The sequence below is a fragment of the Trachypithecus francoisi genome, unplaced genomic scaffold (assembly GCF_009764315.1).
Source record: "Trachypithecus francoisi isolate TF-2019V2 unplaced genomic scaffold, Tfra_2.0 Lachesis_group9, whole genome shotgun sequence".
Lineage (NCBI taxonomy): Eukaryota > Metazoa > Chordata > Mammalia > Primates > Cercopithecidae > Trachypithecus > Trachypithecus francoisi.
Genome location: NW_022681474.1, coordinates 41388575 through 41409523, shown reverse-complemented (window position 1 = coordinate 41409523; position 20949 = coordinate 41388575). Strand labels below are relative to the sequence as shown.

The 20949-nt window shown below is 39.9% G+C and overlaps 1 protein-coding gene and 1 long non-coding RNA gene across 14 annotated transcripts in view; one reads left to right on the top strand and one right to left on the bottom strand.

Annotated features, from left to right (window-relative positions):
- Positions 1 to 20949, top strand: part of KCNMA1 (potassium calcium-activated channel subfamily M alpha 1) — a 781341-nt gene that overhangs the window by 504606 nt on the left and 255786 nt on the right. The gene's annotated exons all lie outside the window — the stretch shown is intronic.
- On the bottom strand, positions 531 to 10244 carry LOC117082816. Its single transcript, XR_004436789.1, has 3 exons — positions 10227 to 10244; positions 2825 to 2990; positions 531 to 791 (listed from the first exon to the last, which is right to left on the bottom strand). It is a non-coding gene; the product is annotated as an uncharacterized LOC117082816 (long non-coding RNA).

Sequence of the window (20949 nt, the reverse complement as noted above, 5' to 3'; positions counted from 1 at the left end):
TAGTCCATAGTCCATAGTTGGTTCTGATAAGTGATTATTATTATTTATTTGCTGTTTTTCAGTTTTGCTTTCATTTTTGGTGATTGTTTGTACTTCTTTAAAACAGGGACTGTGTCTTACAGTCCCTTTCTGGCCCTAACAGCTCCCAGAAAAGAATTTACCATGTAATAGGGATGTGATGACTTACTGACGATTAATTCATTTTATATATCTGGATTCTTTCCCTTTGCTCACATAAATTTCCTGGGTTTGAAATTTATGTCTGTTTATTTCTTTTGTTGGCACCTCATGTTGTCAGTGAAATGGCTACAAGAACAGCATTTGATGGAAGAAGAAGGAAGACAGGGCTGGCCTATTTCATCCTCTAATTGGATAATCATTCCGGAATAATGATGGTTTGATTTTATTTGCAAACCTATACCTCAGGCAGTGGGTGAAGAAAACAGCATAAGCAACAATGCGAGTGTGGTGTTCATTTACATCCTCAGTTTGTCTGTGGCAGGAAGAAAGAATCCACTTATTGCTAATGATAAAGTAGTAGACCCACTTTATTTATTTTCACATAAATCATGTTGTGGCAGACATTTTCATAGTCCGAGACCAACTTGCTGGAGTTTTTCTTATCTGTGAGATTGTTCCTGTTGTGTATGAGCTGTTTTGCAGAGATCAAGAATCCCTGCTCAAGTGTGATCCATCTTCATCAGTGAAGTCATATGCTGTGAGGACTTCTGAGATACTGTCTGCTGCCACATGACCACTAAGCAGATGGTTTTATGCCTCTTGCATGGGTTCTATGAAAAGATGGAGATTTCAGTGTCCATCCTCTGTCATTCACCAGTAGTATGCAGAAATGTGTGAGCCTAACAGAGTTGGTAGGTCAACAAAACCTGCCATTCAAATTCAGATCGGTGACCTTGCACTCAGGGACAAATTGGGGTTAGGATGCGGGCTGAGATTGGAGACGGATTATTTCACTAGGCATGGGTTTGACCAGGCAGCCCAACAGCACAAGGTCTTGCCCAACAGAATATTGTAAATGCTTAAAAGAGTTGGCAAAGGCCTCTAGCAAAACAAAGAATTTATGAGTTAAGCCCATCTTGCATTCATTTCCTCATTCCTTCTACACATATTTAGTGAAGGCTACTCTACACTGGACATTGGGATATGAACACAAAGAAGGAGACAAATCACACAGCCATTTATTTATAGGAAAAAAATGTTGAAATAAACACATGAGCTGAAGACTTTGGAATTATAAAATGAGAATTGCTAACTTGTTTTGGGTTGGAAGACATTAGTTTATGCTCATGACATTGCTTTATTCCGGACTGGTTAGAAGCATAATGCACATGGCAGGGGCAGGGAGAAGGGGATGACAATCCATCCTTTGAAAGAGATTCTTTCTCCCCTTAGGTTAAATAGATCATCAAGTCCTTGCATGTCAAAAGCAGAGATGTGAATCACTCTCCTTCAGAAAGGGAAGAAAACATTTTAAGCAAGTGCAGAGTTCCCAGCTGTGCTAGGCACAATGGATTATATGCAAAGAAGTTGGACAGAGACCTTGACCTCAAGGATTTTATAGTCTATTTGAATAGAAATGATTTCTATATAACTGAATTAAGCCAGAGCAAAAAAAAAAAAAAAAAAAGCATGATATTAAGTTCTAACGTGAGTGTTGCAGGAAACAGAAGGAACTTCCAAATGTTGTTATTTATAGATTTCTACCTTGTGAAAGGTAGAAGTACCTGTTATCAAATTAAACATTCCTTCCTCGTTTCAAGATGTCAGTTACATCAGAGGATGACAAACTATGGCCTACAGGCTACATCTGGTCCATCACCTATTTTTGGAAGGAAAGTTTTACTGGAACGAGGCCAAACTCATTAATTTTTGTATCATCTATGGCTAGTTTTCTCACTCCAATGGCCGCATTGAACACTTGCAATAGAGATTGTGCAGCTCACAAAGCCCGAAATATTTATGATCTGGCCCTTTGCAGAAAAAAATTGCCAAGCCCTGATTTAGATTATCCAGGTTGATCCTGGTGCTAATTTAGAGCTTCAAAACAAAATGCAGCTGAGGTGTGCCTGGTAGCAAATTAATACCCCCCAAAACAAGCATTTCATTTTCCTTAAATTAATGTTGAGCATCAGAATTAAACAGAGCTAAATCCCATGATACCTGAGGCCCTTGTGAAAATGTTTTTGCTGACCCAAGATTCAGTGTTATGCTTTCTGCCCTTATAGAGAGCTAAATCAAGAGTCCCCTTTTGGAAGGAGTACCTCTGTACTTTGTAAACTGTAATTGAAGATATAACTCACCGTGTTCTTCAGTCTTTATTCAAAGCCGCTGGCACAAAAATTCTGCTTGAATTTAATTTCAGGATAAAGTTGATCTCTGAATTGGCTTTATAGGCTTTCTCAGTTCACAACAATCATAACCTAGTTGTTTCTCTCTTGCCATAGGTGATAGGAAATGCAAAGCCAATTTCAGAGGTGAGCTCAGTAGTAAACCCATGGCAGGTACAGGATGAGGCAGGAGAGAGGCCTGGGTGCACATGTGAGGGTGGCTCACTCCCATGGCTATGCAAAGGCAGGGTCAGTCCTAAAAGGAACACCTCCTTACATGTTGTGCCTGAAGTGTCCCTTTTTCAGTCTTTTCCTGGTGGTGGCAGGTGCTGACTGGCAGTTTCCATCCCTTCTACTTTTAGATGGTGGGGGCCCTGTCCTGCTTTATCCTTGTATATGGTGCTTTTATTTTGACCATGTAAACAGATTCAGGTCCTCCCTGTAGTCAACAGAGATAAAAATCTCAAAAATCACACCTGTGGGTACTTCAGTGACCAGGGACCACCATCTGTCCCCTGTGGGTGCAGACATCAGGCAGGAAAAAAGTTGGGGCCATGTGTCAGCGTCCCAGCTGGGGCTCACCATGGGAAGTGGGATTAGGGAGGATTATTCCAGTCCTATTCTTTGATTTCAGGTTTTTATCTTGGGGAAGAAGAGGGAGATTGGACAAGGTTAGATTCACTTGTCTCCAACGTCCTGCATGGGGTTCTGGGACAGACAGTGCCTCAGAAATGGGAGGTCCAAGAGGATGGTGACTTTCACTGCTAGCTGATAATGAAGGGGAAGGGGATGAGGAAGAATCGGCTAAGTTAGAGACTGCTCCACCCCTCTGATGGTTAGCTTTCAGGGGGAATGGAAGAAGGGAGGGAGGCCGGTGGGGTGGGAGAGGAAGATTGATTGGAGATTCGGAAATAGTCAAAGCAGAGACCAAAGCAAAACATCTTCTTCCCTTGTAACTTGAGGCCTGTGCAAATGACACAGGCTTCTAATTCCCAAACTTAATAAGAGTAAGTGTGTGAAGAGGTGACCTGGAGACACTTAATTCAAACAGTCTAGAATTCTGGGAATAAGTTATAGTACAAGTTATATGTGCCTGGTCATAGTTTCAGCCTCGACGTTTGTGTTCCCTATTTCAAGTCACACACATCAGATGACTCACTTGTCAGCTAAAAATAGGGCCATCACTGGCCTGCAAGTAGAGTTAGGTTTTATTTCTCTATTTGCTCATTGTTGGTTCTTTTGTGCTACCTCCTCTGTGTCTGCCCCTCTCTGCCGTGCCCAGGTGGCTTCACAGTCCCCCTTCCCCACGGTTAATACTTCTTTCTAACTGAGTGATAAATGACTCCCAAAAGGAAATGTATTTCAATGGGGACCAATCCATTACACCCGAGAGAGAGGGGCCGAGTGCAGGGACTTCTAGAGGACACCAGGAATGAGTGATTATGTAGCATATTTTGTGTGAAAGGCATTTTAAAACACATGTAGATCAATTTATTGTCACAGCACTTTAGAGGCATAATTCTCCTTTCTTTCTCTTTCTTTCTTCCTTCCTTCCTTCCTTCCTTCCTTCCTTCCTTCCTCCCTCCTTCCCTCCCCTCCCCTCCCCTCCCCTCCCCTCCCCTCCCCTTCCCTTCCCTTCCCTTCCCGAAGTCTTGCTCTGTCATCCAGGTTGGAGTGTAGTGGCACCATCTCCGCTCACTGCAACCTCCACCTCCTGGGTTCAAGTGATTCTCCTGCTTCAACCTCCCTCGTAGCTGGGACTACAGGTGCAGGCCACACCTGGCTAATTTTTGTATTTTTTAGTAGAGATGAAGTTTTGCTATGTTGGTTAGGCTGGTCTCAAACTCCTGGCCTCAACCTATCTGCCCACCTTGGCCTCCCTAAGTGCTGGGATTACAGGCCTGAGCCACTGCTCCCAGCTTCTCATCTTTTATTTTTACATGCAGTCATAGGTTTTCAGGTTTCATATAAGCAGCCAGGTTCTCTCAGTGCATCAGGAGCAGAGCCAGGGTCCAAACTTACATCCATTTGACCCCAAAGCACAGTTTTTTCTTACTGGATAACGCTGCTGTCTTATGGGGGAATTTTAGGCATCAATAAACAAGGAAGAGAAGAGGGCTAATTTCTTTTGGGGGCTGGTGAATCTTCCCCTAAAATTATATAGATAGTCATCTTTCCTATCTTAGCTAAATACAAATGTAGATTGTAAACATCTCTTCAAGACTGTAAATTTTTTGAGGATAGATTTAGAGCAAATCACATTTGTATCCCCAATATGGTTAGCCTAGTATCTGGCTCCTGGTAATAATCATAGCAAGCCCTGATTGAACATTTGCTATGTGCCAAGGACAATTTTAACTGTCATAGATATTAATTCATTCCTCACAATAACCCCATGAGGTAGGTTACTATTACTGTTTCCATTTTATAGGTGGGGAAACTGAGACACTTTGAGTTGGAGTAACTTGCTAATGCTCATTCCCAATTAATGGCAGAGCTGGGATTTGAATCCTATAACTCTGGGCCCAGATCCTGTCTCTTCTAAATAGGTACTCAATGAAAATCTGTTGTTGAATACATGTACTGTTACTTTGTACAGGGTTGAGGGAATTAGATATGACTTCACTGAAGAGGTCCATTTCGTCTGAGTTCATTTCTTGGTCAATATTTTTAAATGAATGAATGGATTCAAGTATCCTTTTTCTCTGACAACTTCTGTCTCAGAAAAACAAGCCTAATGCAGAGGACGAGGAGCAAGGGAGTTTTCCCAGTGATGGTAGATGAAGGTCTATGATTTCAGAGACAAATGAAGCCCTCCTAGAATTCTTTTAGGCAGACAATACTGGGCGACACCATGGGTGGGAGGAGTGCAAAATAAGGATACAGTTTATGACAGTTTTTTTGGAATAGACACATGTCCAGAGAAATGGGCCCACATTCACTTGTATGTGTGCATACATTTGCATAGAATTCTCTTTTAAATATTTTAAATTTATAAGAAATCCTTTCTTGGCCAGGCGCGGTGGCTCAAGCCTGTAATCCCAGCACTTTGGGAGGCCGAGACGGGCGGATCATGAGGTCAGGAGATCGAGACCATCCTGGCTAACACGGTGAAACCCTGTCTCTACAAAAACAAATACCAAAAACTAGCCGGGCGAGGTGGCGGGTGCCTGTAGTCCCAGCTACTCGGAGGCTGAGGCAGGAGAATGGCGTGAACCCGGGAGGCGGAGTTTGCAGTGAGCAGAGATCGCGCCACTGCACTCCAGCCTGGGCGACACAGCCAGACTCCGTCTCAAAAAAAAAAAAAAAAAGAAATCCTTTCTTGTGATGAACGGATTTATCTTGAAAAGTATTTCCCATTTTAAGAGTCAGAGACTTGAGGCAGGGTTGGAATAACTTCTAAGAGCATGTGGCTCGTATGTGGAGATACCGGTATCCAAATCCCCTGCTGCTGGTTCCAGGGACCACATTTATTGCCACACCTTTAGGGTCCTAGGAAGAGGCTGGCTGATGTGCCTCATGCAGACAGGCGGGGTTTTCATTTACAATAGGAGACCAGATTGCCCAGTGATGAAGGGGCATTCGATGGCAGAATATAGACCAGTTTGACTTGGGCGCTAGTGCTTTGGCAGATTTTTGGAGGAGAATTTGCTCAGTATCAGACCCTGTGCAGAACTTTGCAAACATCATTTTCTTTAATCTGGATAGTTCATCTGTTAAGTAGATGTCATAATCCCTATTTTGGAGATGAGGAAATGAGGCTAGAAGTTACATAACTTACTCAGCTGTGCAGCTGCTGGTGGCAGAGCGTGAATACAAATCCTTCATTTCTCCAATTGAACCAGCCATCTCTGAGTGGCTGGCGTTTCATGCCATACTGCCCACTGGAAGTTGGGAGGGAATTTATAGGGTTACAGCAGATGATCTCTGTTTAGGCATCAGGTGAAACTTTAGTGTTCTCTCAATTGGTACGAGCAGACTCTGTTTAAGTATCTCTGTTGACGGGGAGATATCATCTAACGTTGCAGCCCATCTCAATGTTTTTAATAAGTATATTATACACGCAATAAAATACATAGATCCTAAGGGTGCATTCAGTGAGTTCTGACAGAGATATGCATCACTGTAAAATGGTCTGTCATCCATATCAACATAGAAAACATTTTCATTATCCTGGAATGTTTCTTTATGTCCATTTCTGTCAATATCTGCTCTCCTCCCTTAAACATAAAAAATCACTGTCCTGGTTTCAGTCACTATAGATTAGTCTTGTCTACTCTCAATTTTTGTATGAATGGAATGATGCAGGATATTCTCTTTTCTAACTAGCTCCTTTCATTCAAAATAAGGTTTTTGATATTTGTATATGTTGTTGTATATATTAACAACTTCTTCCTTTTTATTGCTGCTAATATTCCATTATGGGATATATGACAATTTGTTTATCAGACCACCTGTTGATGATCATTAGGTTGTTTCCAACTTTGGCTTATTTTGAATAAAGCTGTTATGAACATCCTTGTACAAATGATTTTGTGGACATATGTTTTTATTTTTATTGGGTAAATACTTAGAAATTGAGTCTCTGGGTCATAGGATAGATGCATGTTTAACATTACAAGAAACTGCCAGTTTTCCAAAGAAGATGTCCCATTTTACACTTCTACTGGCAACGTGTGAGGGTGCCAGCTGCTTTGTTTCTTCACCAACACTTGGTAATGTCAACTTTTAAATTTTAGCCATTCTAATGGATTTGTGGTGGTATCTTCTTGTAGTTTTAATTTTTATTTCTGTAAGTTCTTTGTCATGTGAAGGTACCGTATTTCCTTTTAATCTGTGGCTTATCTTTTAATTTTATTAATTGTCTTTTGATGAGAAGTTTTTTATTTTACTGATATTTAATTTATCAGTCTTTTTAAATATGTGAATGCCTTTTGTGTCCTATCTAAGAAATCTTTGCTTATCCAAATGTCCTCAAGACACTCTGCTGTGTTTCTTTATAGAGGCTTAAGATTTAGCTTTTACATTGAAGTCAGTGATCCATCTCAAACTAATTTCGCATATTGTGTTAGGTAAGAGTTGAGACTCATTTCTTTCCCTTTGTAGATACCCATTTTTCCTTCCATTTGTGGAGATGACTTTCTTTTTCTCATTGAGTTGTATTGGTACTTTTGTTATAAATCAATTGACTGTATATATATGGGTCTATTTCTGGACTCTGATTCATTAATCAACTTGTCTTTTGGGGGACCCAACACATTATCTCAACACAACATAGTTTCATCATTTTTTTGATGCCTATTAAAATGATCATATGATTTTTCTTTTAATTTTTTCAATGTGGTGAATTACATTAATTAACTTTCATTTTTTAAACCAATCTCTTGCTCTTGGGATAAACTCTATTTACTTGGTTATTGATTTGTTTTTCTAAGACCACCAGAGCGGGCACAAAAGAACCAGCGATTAGGCAAGTGTAGGAGCAAAACTGCAAGTTTATTTTGGTCACCTAAGGGGTGGGGAAGAGGTCTGTCGGCCTCGGGCAAAGAAGGCCGACAGAGTCCCCCCCTGGGGCTCTCGGACGGAGTTCCCACAATCCCGACATCCTGACAGGAGTGGGGCTTTGAGAAGGCCGCGCGGTGTCCCTCCGGAGCGGCTTTTCTAGGAGTGGGAGGGCAATAGGCGGGGCACGGGCGTGTCAGGGGGCGTTCGGCAGGTGCGACCAGGTAAATCTTGGTCTCTTCGGATTGACGTCACCTGGCGCATGCCCAGTTGGTCTGCACCTTCCCGGGTCGCCGGCTGTATTTTCGCCCGCGCGGGAAAAGTTGATGAAGAAGAACCCGGAAGTGCACCATCTTGCCTCCGTTCGTCCAAACAGTTATGAGGTATTATTCTTTTTATATGCTGCTGGATTCATTTGACTAGTATTTATTTAAGGATTATTGTGTCTATGTTGATGTCATATATTTGTCTGTAATTTTTTTCTTTTTGTAATATTCTTATTAGGTTTTTAGTGTCATGATTATTCTGGCATCATAAAACAAATTGGGTTCTCTTTTCCTCTAGTCTCTGTAAGAGTTTGTGTAAGATTGGTATTATTTCCACCATAAATATTTGGTAGAATTCTTGAGTAGAAACTGCCTGAACCTTAAATTTTCTTTGTGGTAATGTTTTTAATTGAAATTTCAATATATTTAACAGATATATAGCTGTTTACATTTTCTATTTTTTCTTGTGTCAGTTTGAGAAAATTGTATTTTTAAATGAATTTTTTCATTTCATTAGGGTGTCAAATTTTGGAGACATAATATTGTTCCTAATACTTTACAATTATCCTCTTAGTGTCTGTAGGACCTGTAGTTACCTGTAGGTCCATCATTTCCAGACAACTTTAGGTATTGAAGAGTTAGTTTCTCACCAATTTCTTTTTAAACACATTGAGTTTCTTTCAAGTCAGGACCAGGCCATATACTTCCCTCTTCAATATATTTGTCCTGCTGTTCCCTTGGCCTAAAAAAATGGCCCTCACCACCATCTTTTCACCTGGCTGTCTGCTCCTATACCATTAGGATACAGCATTATTGTGAAGCCCTTTTTCATATGTCACATTTTCCATACACATTCACTCAGATACACATTTATGTAACACACACATACTCAGATAACTACTTAGGGTTTTTCTTTACAGCACTTTACCCAAATTGTTAATTATAGTTATGATATATTGTTTCACTCTCTGATTATACTATAAATGCCACCGAGGCTGGACTTGTGCATTGTTCCTGTTAATCAGCAAATACCCAGTACCCAGCAAAATGCTTGGCACATAATAGATGCTCAGTACATCATGGTCGGGTGAATGAACTAATCCACAATGAGAAGAAATGTTATTCTCTGAAAAGTCCACCAATAGAGGTCTGAAAAAAATAGGTGGAGATTAAATTATGGGGAACCTCAACTAACAACTTATGGAATGTGGATATTTTCCTGTTTATATTTTTAATGTTTCCCCTCTCTCTGTGTCATATTTTTGTTTACACTCAGTACCCTGGGAATGGAGACTATCATAGTAACTCTGGGCTGCCTTAACAAGATATCAAAAACTGGGTAACTGAAATAACAGAGATTTATTTTCTCACAGTTTTGAAGGCTGGACATCTGAGATCAGGATGCCAGCATGGTCAGGTTCTGGTGAGGGCTCTCTTTCTGGCTTGCAGGCAGCTGCTCTCTCACTGTGTCCTGACATGGCAGAAAGAGAGAAAGAGCAAACTCTCTGGTCTCTCTTCTTATAATGGCACTAATCTCATCACGAGGGCCCTATCCTCATGACCTTGTCTAAACCTAATTACTCCCTAAAGTCCCTTATCTCCAAATACCATTACATTGGGGTTTGGGCCTCAAACTATGAATTTGGCAGGGGTAGGGGATCCATAATATAGCCTGTAACAGAGACCTAAGAGGGGGCTGGGGTTGGTAATGAGAGACAATGCTGAAAACAATGGGACAAAGAAGTAGGGGGTGGGCCAAGGAGCTCTGATGAGTGTCTCCTCCCATCTTCCTCTGGAAAGCCCAGCATCCCTCTTCTTCCTCAGTCCTGTATGTAGGATTAGCAGAGGATTTGGGTATGTGGGTTATGTTAGTGCTGGGAGGTGGCCACGACAGTAGGAGTGGGACAATTCAGTTTTTCTCTCTTGTTGGTCATCACGTCCTCTAAGGGAGTCCTCCTTATGAGTCCTCAGTTGTCAAGCAGGATTACTAAAATAAAAGAAACGACTTAGCGGGCCCCAAACTGCAGCCTTTCTCACACTCTACTCTTGATTTGAAGAATTATAGCCTTTTCTTTTTCTATCCCCCTAAACCATGTTCAAAGGAGCTTACATGGTTATTTCCAGCGTGAAGCTGATTGATCAGCTCGCAGGACGTCGTGGATCAGAGCGCTTCCCCCGCCCCTCTTAACTGCCTTTCTGATGTGGCTGCGTGTACCCAGTGCCCAGAGCATGCCGGGGTTCCTGCAAGAGGGACAGGAGGGTGAGGGAGGAGAGAGTGTCTATTGGCTCCACCAGGACATAGATGCTGGTGACCTACACTGCGCTGGACAGGAGGACCTGTTTGCAGCACGGGTCAGAGGAACACAGGCTCTTCCAGGTCTTTCCAGAGCATTGGCTCCTGCAAGAAGTGAATGCAAGAGAGCTGAAAGCCTAGCCTGTCTCCCTCCTTCTACCATGATCCCCAGTAAGATTCTGGTGCACCACCACCCATCCAGCAGAACCGGCACAGAAGTTTACAGACCTGGCAGGCACCGCAAGAAGTCCCTGGGGGACCTGTTCCATAATGGCTACCGGGTGAAGTCTGGGCTTGCTGCTCCCGAGAAGGAGGAACCGCCGAACTTCCGGCAGTCATTGGTGTCTTGCTGTAGGGTTTGTGCATCCTGGGGTAAGGACTCCCCGCTCCATGGTTCTCCTCCCAACAGTATTCTGTATTCCTGGAGGCTGCCTGGGGAAAAAAGTGCTTTCCCTGTGGGCTGGATTTGGGGAACCTTCCAGTGGAGAGGTAATAGCCACCTTGATTCCTGTTTTCTTGGCATACCCACCCAATGCACATGTGCTGGATGAGGCAGAAATCTTTTCCTTCCTTTCTAGATGAATTTAACTGGCCTCTAGCGCTCCTGAATGTTATTGAGCTATTAAAGAATATATTTCAGAAATGTGGGAGAAAGTTTGGCAAACAATGTAATAGCTTGCGTCCTATTTATTAAATGGCAATAATTTTCAGTGAGTCAGTGTTTTCAAAAGAGGCATTTGGACCTTTTGATAATTTTTTTTTCAGGGGCTACACTGCGAGCTGCGGCTCATTTTCTGTCCTTACATTTGACTATGGGAGTGTGGTCTTGCCTGTCTTGGGTGGTACTTTTTTATTCTTACCCAGCAGAGATCATAAGAATAGTTTTCTAGGCAGATTTTCTTTTCTCAACTGCTTTCTGATAGGCATTTGGCTTTATTTAGGCATCTATAATATATTGGAGTTTAAAACAAATAGATTAAATCTACATTTCTTTCCATAAAAGTGTCAGTGTTAAGGAGGGATAGCTTTTATTTCCGGGACAGTTAGCAGTACTAGGAATTTCTTTAAAATGGAATGTAGTCCCTTTGAAACCTTGTTTAGGATTCTAATGCGGGTAGGCACAGCTCAAATACTTCTGCATTATGTAATTATGCCTAACAAAATTCCAATTAGCAAGCAACAGGTGAAACCTAGTCAATCCTTTTCATTAGAACTGACATAAAATGTTTCTGTCAGCTGAAATGTCTGGAATCTAAATATTCATGCCTCTGTGTCTATAACCCTAGAATCAGCCGGCCAGATTGTTATATTTCCTCTCCCTTCATCACAGAGAAGAGCTGCTCTGTGCTGTAACATCTGGCCTTGGAGAGAATCAGGATTAAAGCCACTAGAGAGAAGAGACCAAATGATGGAATTATTAAGCTAAGAGGAAATACACTATTTCCTGAGAAAACATTGAATAATTGAGTAAAACCATGGGTTTAACTTAGTATCCAATACTCTTCTTACTTTTCCTCTGAAAGGATTAATGCATGTATTCATTTACAGTAGTGAGTACTCACTATGTGCCAGTCACCACTGTTCTAGAAGAGGGTGGACTTGGTGGTGAGCCAGTGATTGAGAAACCTGTCCCAATAGAGCAGATAGTCTGCTGAGGAATGGGCAGGGGGCAGGCACCGGAACAAGCAAACAAGATCATTTTAGATTGTGGTAAACGCTATAAAGAGGAATGCGTAATGGCGGCGAAGGACTGGGCTACAGATCGGGTGGTCAGAGAAGACTTCCATGAGCCAACCTTGCAATGATCTGGGGGAAGAACATTCCCGAGAAAAGAAATAGAAGGGAAGACCCAGAGCTGAGGACGATCTGGGAAATGTTTGTGGAGCAGAGACACTGTGTGCAGGGTGTGAGGACATGGAGAGTGGTGATGAAATGAGCAGAGACCATGGAAAGCCTTCCAGAGTGAGATAAAGAATCTGAAATGTAATTTTAGTAAGATGGATGCCATGTAATGGCTTTTAGCAGGGAGCAATGTAATCTGATGGATATTTGAAAAGACCATGCTGGCTGCTTTTTGGAGAATGCTGGTGGGGCCTGGGGGCACTGGGGTAGAGAAGTAAAGCAGGAAGACCTGTGTAGGGCTTTTGGTCCAGATGGAGGTAACAGCAGTGCAAACCATGGTTGTGGCAGTGGAGAGGGAAAAGATAAGTTATTTCACATATATTTAAGATGTAAAGTCAGACCAGGCAAAATGGTTCATGCCTGTAATCCCAGCATGTTGGGAGGCTGAGCTGAGAGGATTATTTGAGTCCAGGAGGTCAAGACTCCAGTGAGTTATGATCATGCACCCCAACATGGGTGACAGTGAGACTCTGTCTCTTAAAAAAAATTAAATAATTTTAAAACAAAATAAAGAGGTAAAGTCAATAAGTCCTATTTGTTTACTTTTTAAACATGTGTTTCTCTACTTACTGGCTCCTCTATTCAAATAGAAGACCTGGAAGCAGGAGCCTCATCCCTGTGCTGCAGCATCTGGAACCACAAGGGGTGGTGGAAGCAGGCACTCCCTGTATGTGTGTGGATGAATGAATGAATGAATGGGGGACAATCTCAGTCTGAATATCAACTGATGTTAAGCATCTGTCAGAACAGGAACCAGGACTGGGTTAAGGTAGACAGCCAGGATTGGCAACATGACAAAACTCTGTCACTACAAAAAAAATAGAAAAAATTAGCCGGGCATGGTGGCTGGCTACTTGGGGGGCTGAGGCGGGAGGATCACTTAAGCCCAGGAGGTCAAGGCTGCAGTGAGCTATGATCGTGCCACTGCACTCCAGCATGGGTGACAAAGTGAGACCCTGTCTCAAAACAATTTAAAAAAAAAAAAGTAGGGAGCAAAACAGCCTGAACAATTACCAAAGGAAAGGATGGTGAAAAGGTCAGACAAGCAAGAACTGTTTATAGAACACACGTTCTGACTGCAGGAACGAAAAGCCCAAGGGCATTTGAGAGGAAGCGAGACAGTCTTCTTTCTCCAGCTGGGAAGGAGAGGCTCAGATTCACTCTGTGCTGGGGCTAAGAAGCAGGTGGTCCTCACAGTGACCAAGCTGGGGATGGGAGGTGGGACCTGTGATGGCAGCAGGGTGCAGGGGACCATCCCGAAGAAGCCTCCCCATGCTCCTATGCAACCTCCGTTTACCCTGATACGCCTGCCCTCGGTGTGATCCCTCTGAGCTGCAAGGCCAGATAACAATGACCTTGTCAGACACCACAAAAATAATTGCTGTTCAGGATTTGCGTGGGGCTGCAGGGATTGGAAACGACAGAGGTTTATTGGAACCTTTTAGCTTTTTGGATTTAAAGATTAAGGAGTGAAAGGCAATGGAAAATAGCAAATTGGAAATCCCTGGCAGGCTTTCTGGTATGGGCTTGGATGTGTTTGCTGTTGTGTTTTCTATCTTGTCCTCTCCCGGGGCCTCACATGCATGAATCTCCAGAGTCTTTTCTCTCTGGGGATCACAGGAACCCTGAACAGTGAGTGAGTTATCATTTACCTGTTTATCCCTCAATTTCTGTCAGTACAGTAACTCTGCTTTTATCTGAGAAAGGAGCTCAAGATCCCTTAATCTGTCTGGTTGATCATTGCTAAAATTCCACAGCATTAGTTCTCAGGAGGGGCCCCACCTGGTTGTTCAGGCCCTGGGCACCAAGTTTGACCCTCTGAAGGGACAGCCCTGGCAGGGGGTCCTCCTCACCTGGAGCCAGTGATCTCACGTGACTGAATCTTGCACGTGAGTACAGGGCTCGGAGCCAGGAAAACCTGTATTCCAGTCCTGACTTGCCACTGACTTTATGACTATAGCAATAAGTAATTATGCATAAAAATAGAAATTTTGATATAAATATTACAAAAAATTAAAAAGCTCAAGAATATTAAATAAATCCAAAATATCTGCCTTTGTCACATGACCACTGTCATCATTTTATGCTTTTCTTCTACTTTTACATATCCCTATAGTTTTCATAGTTTTATCATAGGGAACATGCACTTCATCTTTTCCTTCCTTTTTTTCCCAGCATTTCCAGTTTGCTATTTTTTAAAAAATTGGGTGAAGAACACATAACATAAAATTTACCATTTTAACCATTTTTTTTTTTTTTTTTTTTTTGAGACGGAGTCTCGCTCTGTCGCCCAGGCTGGAGTGCAGTGGCCGGATCTCAGCTCACTGCAAGCTCCGCCTCCCGAGTTTACGCCATTCTCTCGCCTCAGCCTCCCGAGTAGCTGGGACTACAGGCGCCCGCCATCTCGCCCGGCTAATTTTTTGTATATTTTAGTAGAGACGGGGTTTCACCGTGTTAGCCAGGATGGTCTCGATCTCCTGCATTTTAACCATTTTTAAGTGTACAGTTCAGTAGTGTTAAGGATGCTCTATTGTTGCAAAACAGGGCTCCAGAACTTTTTCATCTTGCAAACCTGAAACTCTACAGCCATTAAACAATTACTTTTTCCTCTCCCCCCAGTTCCTGGTAATCGCTATTTTAATTTCTACATTCTACTTCTTTAACATTATATCAAAAATTTTCCTTGTTACAATTTTTGAGCATGTATAATATCCTATAAAGAAGATGTACCAGACTTAAGACCTCCTTTTGGATTTTAAGCTGCTTTCTATTTTTCTTGCTTAATGAACAATTCTGCAATAAGCATCTTTGTTTCTGTAGCATATTTCCATATTTTGTTATATTTTCTTAGACTATATTCCCAGAAATGGAATTAGTTTGATTAATAATGCTGAATTACTTTCTGAAAAGGTTTTATCAGTTTATAAATCCACAATCAAATTATGAGACTAGTTCATTGTAGAGTCATCTCCACTAGGTGAAACTCCGATATATTGCTATTAAGTAGAATAAATACAATTCTTACTTATTTTTGTTTAATTTGCATTTCTTTTATTTTTACATTTTTAAAGCATTTTTCAAGAATACTATATGATTGTTAACTATAGTCACCATGTTATACAGTAGGTATCTTGAATTTATTTCTCTTATTTAACTGACATTTTGTATCCTTTGACCAACATCTACCCAACCACCCTTCCCTCCAACCACCCCAGCCCCTGTTTGTATGAAATCAGCTTTTTTATATGAGTGAGGTCATGTGATATTTGTCATTCTGTGCATGGCTTATTTAACTTAATATAAACTCTAGGTCCATCCACATTGTTGAAAATGAAAGGACTGATTCTTTTTATGGCCATTGTGTATATATATCACATTTTCTTTATTCATTCATCTGTTGACGGACACTGAGGCTGATTTTGTACCTTGACTATTATGAATAGTGCTGCAAAGAACATGGGAGTGCAGACATCTCTTCAGCACGTTGATTTCATTTCCTCTGAATATATACCCAGTAGTGGGGTTGCTTGATTGTATGGTAGTTCTAGTTTTGGGTTTTTGTGGAACCTTTTTACCATTTTCCATAAAGGAAAATAGTACTAATTTACCTTCCCATCAACAGTGTGCAAGGGTTCCTTTTTCCCACATCCTTACCAACACTTACCTTTTGTCTTTTCGATAACCCTTCTAACAGGTGTGAAGTGATAGTTCATTGTAGTTTTTATTTGCATTTCCCTGATAAATAGTGATGTCAAACATTTTAAACATTTACTGTTGGCTATTTGCATCTCTCCTTTTGAGAAATATATTCAGAAATATCCTTTGCCCATTTCTTAATTGGGCTATTTGCTTTCTTGCTATTGAGTTGCGTTCTCTATATATTTTGAATATTAAACCCTTATCAGATGTATAGTTTTCAAATATTTTTCTTCCATTCTGTAGACTGTCTCTTCACTCCATTGATTCTTTCTTTTGTTGGGCCAAACTTTTTAGTTTGATGTAATCCTCTTTGTCCATTTTTGCTTTCATTGTCTGAGTTTTAGGGGCCATTTCCAAAAAATTATTGCCCAGACCATTGTCATGGGGCTCTTTCTCAATGTTTTCTTCTAGTAGTTTCACAGTTTTGGATCTTAAGTCATTAATTCATTATGAGTTGGTTTTTGCATATGGTGTGCATTTTTTTTATTTGAACCAAGTTAACATAAATGGTTTCATTTAATTAATTTATTTAATGATTATTTACTATTCATATTTTCTACTTCATGATGTACCTGTTCATGATTTTTGCCTACTTATCAAATAATGATATAGTATTTTACATACATGCTTTTCACATTATAAAGAATTTATCCTTTTTGTATCATATTTGATTATGTTTTTATTGGGTATTGTCTTTATTATGATTTTTAACATGTAGAATTTTGATGTTTATATATGGTGGTGGCAGAGCCTATATTTCAAAGATTGTATGACTACTTTTACATCTGAAATTAGAAATTCTTCTTTTCAGAGGGCTAAAAATATATACCTACATTTTCCTCAACTTTTTTGTCCCTTGTTATCCACATTTACTTTTTAATTCATCTCAAACTTATTTCCATTATGGTGTGAGGTCCATCATTGAATGATGCCTGTCTTCCTTTTGATTTGTGATGACCTCTTTATTGTCTATAAAATTCTTCTGATATAATAGAGTCTGTTTTTCTACTGCTTAGTCATTGTTGCCATTCTTTTATTATTTTCTTATTCTATTGCTTTGTGGTAAATGTAACTTAGGTGATTTTTGCATTTTAGATTTTGATGAAATTTCTTTGTGGCCTAATATGTAGTCAGTTTTTGAGACTGCTCATGGCTGTTATTAAAGAATGTGTGTTCCTGGTTTACTAATATATGTGTGTGTCTTTCTGCCCATCCATTCAGACACATATAGATATGAATATATCCCAGGGGATTAAATGCTACTTAAATATCCAATATTTGTGCATTCTTGTCCTATTTGCTTTATCTCAAAGTAATACTTTTAGGTGTATAAAGTTTATTTTTTAGTTTCATATTCTTGGTGGATTGTTCCTTTTGTCAATATGAGGTATTACTTTTAATTCTTTTTTAATATAACTTTTAGATATAATTTTGTATAATTTTTTGCAGTAGCTTCCGCTTTATTTGATATAATCATTGCTCTATTTGTTCCTCTGTTGTCAGCGTTTGCCAGGCACATAATTTCCATTCTTTCATTTCTAACTTTTCTGTGTGTTGTGTTTGCAATGTATGTGTTTTAAATAGCATGCATCTGGAATTTGTTATTGTTGTTGTTTTCACATCATGTGAATCTCTGTCTCCATAGGTGAAAGTAATTTAATTTTATTTTATTGTGATTGCAAATATATTTGGACTTTTTTACTATTGTAACTGTGTTTTCTGATTAATATAGCTTTTATTTTTTTTCCCTTTTTGTTGGATAGGTTAAAGTTTTTGTTCTTTTTTTCTTTTCTCCATTTGATTAAATTCCTTTGTTCTTTTTTTTTCCCCCTGGGCTATGGAATTTATATCCTTAAGGTTTTGATACATATACTTAAACTTATTTTTTTCTGTGAATATATATGATTGATCGTATCCTATGAAGGCAAGAACTTCTGCGCACCTTTCTTTTTCCCATTGCCCTCTCTCCTTCACACCTCCATCTTCTATGTATTTCCAGAGATTTTAATTTTAGATCATTGTTATTATTTATTCACTTAAAACATACTCAGTCAACACATAAACAAATCCATTACTTTTATCTTTTCCATGTTGCTTCTTGTATCTCACTTCTTTTGGATTTATTTTTCTTTCAGCTGGCTAAGTATATATTACTTGCTTCAAATTAATCTGTCCTGAGAATTGTAAAGATATCCTTCTTTTGTTTTCTTGCAACCAGTGAAGCCAGGAGAATTGTGACAATAATTTGGCTCTTGTTGCTTTGAAGGGATTTATTTCTTCACATTGATGTTATAAAATTTCTCCACGATATACTTGGACTTAGGTCTTTTAAAATTTAACCTGCTGGACCCTTAAAAGACCTTTCCAATCTGAGGATACAGGTCATTCTTTTGGTCTAGGAAACTTTAATGTTATTTAAAATGTTTCCTGCTATTTCCTTCATTTTTTCCTTCTGGCAACTCAATTACATGGATATTGAAAACTTTATTCCTGTTTTCTGGGTCTCTTAGTTTTACTTTTGCACTTTTCATTCCTGTGCCCCTTTGTATGAAGAAGGTTATGTGACAGTCCAGCCCTCTACTTTGCTGTATGGCTATGTCCATTCTTCTATTAAGTTGGCCTTTTAAGATTTTGATGTTCAAAATTTTAATTGCTGAGATATTTAGTTGATTTTTTGAGTTGAGATATTTTTTCACAACTCTTTATATTTTTCAAAACAAAATTTTTTAAAGCAGTTTTTGTTTAATGCTTTGTTAATGTTGTATCCTTAAGGATCAGTTGGCCTGAGGTATAATACGTGCATTTCTTGAAGGAAAGTTGCCTTTCCTCAAATGTTTGGCAATTCTTTATTCTGTGCTTATCTTTTCTTTCTTCTTTCTTTCTTTTTTTTTTTTTTTTTTTTTTGAGACAGAGTCTCGCTCTGTTGCCCAGGTTGGAGTGCAGTGGCATGATCTCAGCTCACTACAACTGGATTCAAGCAATTCTCCTGCCTCAGCCTCCCAAGTAGCTGGGATTACAGGCACCTGCCACCATGCCACACCCAGCTAATTTTTGTATTTTTAGTAGAGATAGGGTTTCATCATGTTGACTAAGCGGGTCTTGAACTCCTGACCTCAAGTGATCCACCTGCCTCAGCATCCCAAAGTGCTGGGATTACAGGCGTGAGCCACTGAGCCTGGCAACAGCTGGATGAATTTTCATGAAGAGAATGCATTTGCGAAGCCAATGCTCAGCTCAAGAAACAGACATTATTTCCCGCTCCCCCACCCTCCATCCCTTCTCCTGGCAACCTTCCAGTCACCACACCCCACAAAGGTAACCACTCTCCTGACCGTATATCAGTTTTGCTCTGTTCTGAACTTCATATAACGGGGTCGTACAGAGTGACTCTGTGTCAGGCCTCATTCTCTCGATGTTATGCCTATGTGATTCATCCATGTGGTTGTATGTTTTGTCTTTTTTTGTTGAGACAGAGTCTTGCTCAGCCTCCCAAAGTTCTGAGATTATAGGCGTGAGCTACCGTGCCTGGCCTGTTTTGTGCTTATCTTTGTATTTGAGATTTTCTATTAGCCTATATGTGAATGCTGTCTTTGTGTGTTACAGTTTATCTGGGAGGTACTGAGATATGCTACGGTGTATTTGCTGTATTTCTATTCGGTAACTGGTCTTACAGCTGTGGAGACAGTGTGTTTCTTCGAAGAGTTACAGTTTACTCAGGATATTGCTCTATTTTAATACCTCAATTGTAGGCACTTGCTGCCATGTGCTGGCTACTCCTGTTTGGCACCCCAGTCAATCAGTGTCATTGTCACAGCCTCCCTCTTCCCAGGGTCAATCACTTCATTTCACCTTTTGGATAGTTGTTTTCTTCTTCATTGTGATCTCTGCATCCCCCCACCCCACCAACCTCAGTCTCTATGTGTTGACCAAAGACATTCTTAATATTCTGTTTATCATTGTGGAGATATATACATGTGTGTATATGTCTTTCTTTCTCATTATGGAAATATATACATGGAAAATATATGTATATATTTATGTAAATATAAATAAATAAATATCTATGTATGCCAAGTCAGTTTCTAACAGAATATCTACCAACATTTTGTCCTTGTCTCTTATGTGTTGTAATCTCCACTTCCCGTTCTTTTTGTTCTTGTGGGATTTTGCTGTTTCCTACCCCACCCCCAACATTTGTATTACTTTAGTGAAGTTTTGAGAGGAGGCAGAGATAAACCATTGTGATCCATCTGCTATGTTTAACTAGAATGCTCTGGATATCATTTTAATTCATTGATGAATTATTTTTGTTGGTCTTTTATATAGAATTTTGGCATCTATGATCTTAGTGATACAGATGCTTCTCAACTTAACCATGGGGTTACGTCCTCACAAACCCATCATAAACTGAAAATATTTTAAGTTTGAGAATGCATTTAATACCCCTCACCTACTAAATGTCATAGCTGAGGCTACCCTATCTTGAAGATGCTCAGAACACTTACATTACCTACAGTTGGGCAAAATCATCTAACCCAAAGCCTATTTTACAGTAAAGTGCTGAAAATGTAGTGTAATTTATTGAATACTGTACTGAAAGTGAAAAACAGAATGGTTGTGTGAGTACTTCAAGTACGGTTTCTGATGAATGGGTATCATTTTTGCACCACTGAAAAGTCAGAAAATCATAAGCTGAACCATTGTAAGTTGGGGGCCATTTCGATTTTATTTTTGTGCTTTGAGAGTCAGTTTCTGGTCCCCAGTTTATGTTTATTTTATAACACAAGTTAGTAGCTTTCCATCTCGTGTTGTATTATGGAACAGTTTAGAATTTTAATGAAATGTATGTACAATAATTTAATCATAAATTATGTATGGGTGCAGATTCTTTAAGGGAAGCTGTTAATATATATTTCAATTTATATCTCAATTGTTATCC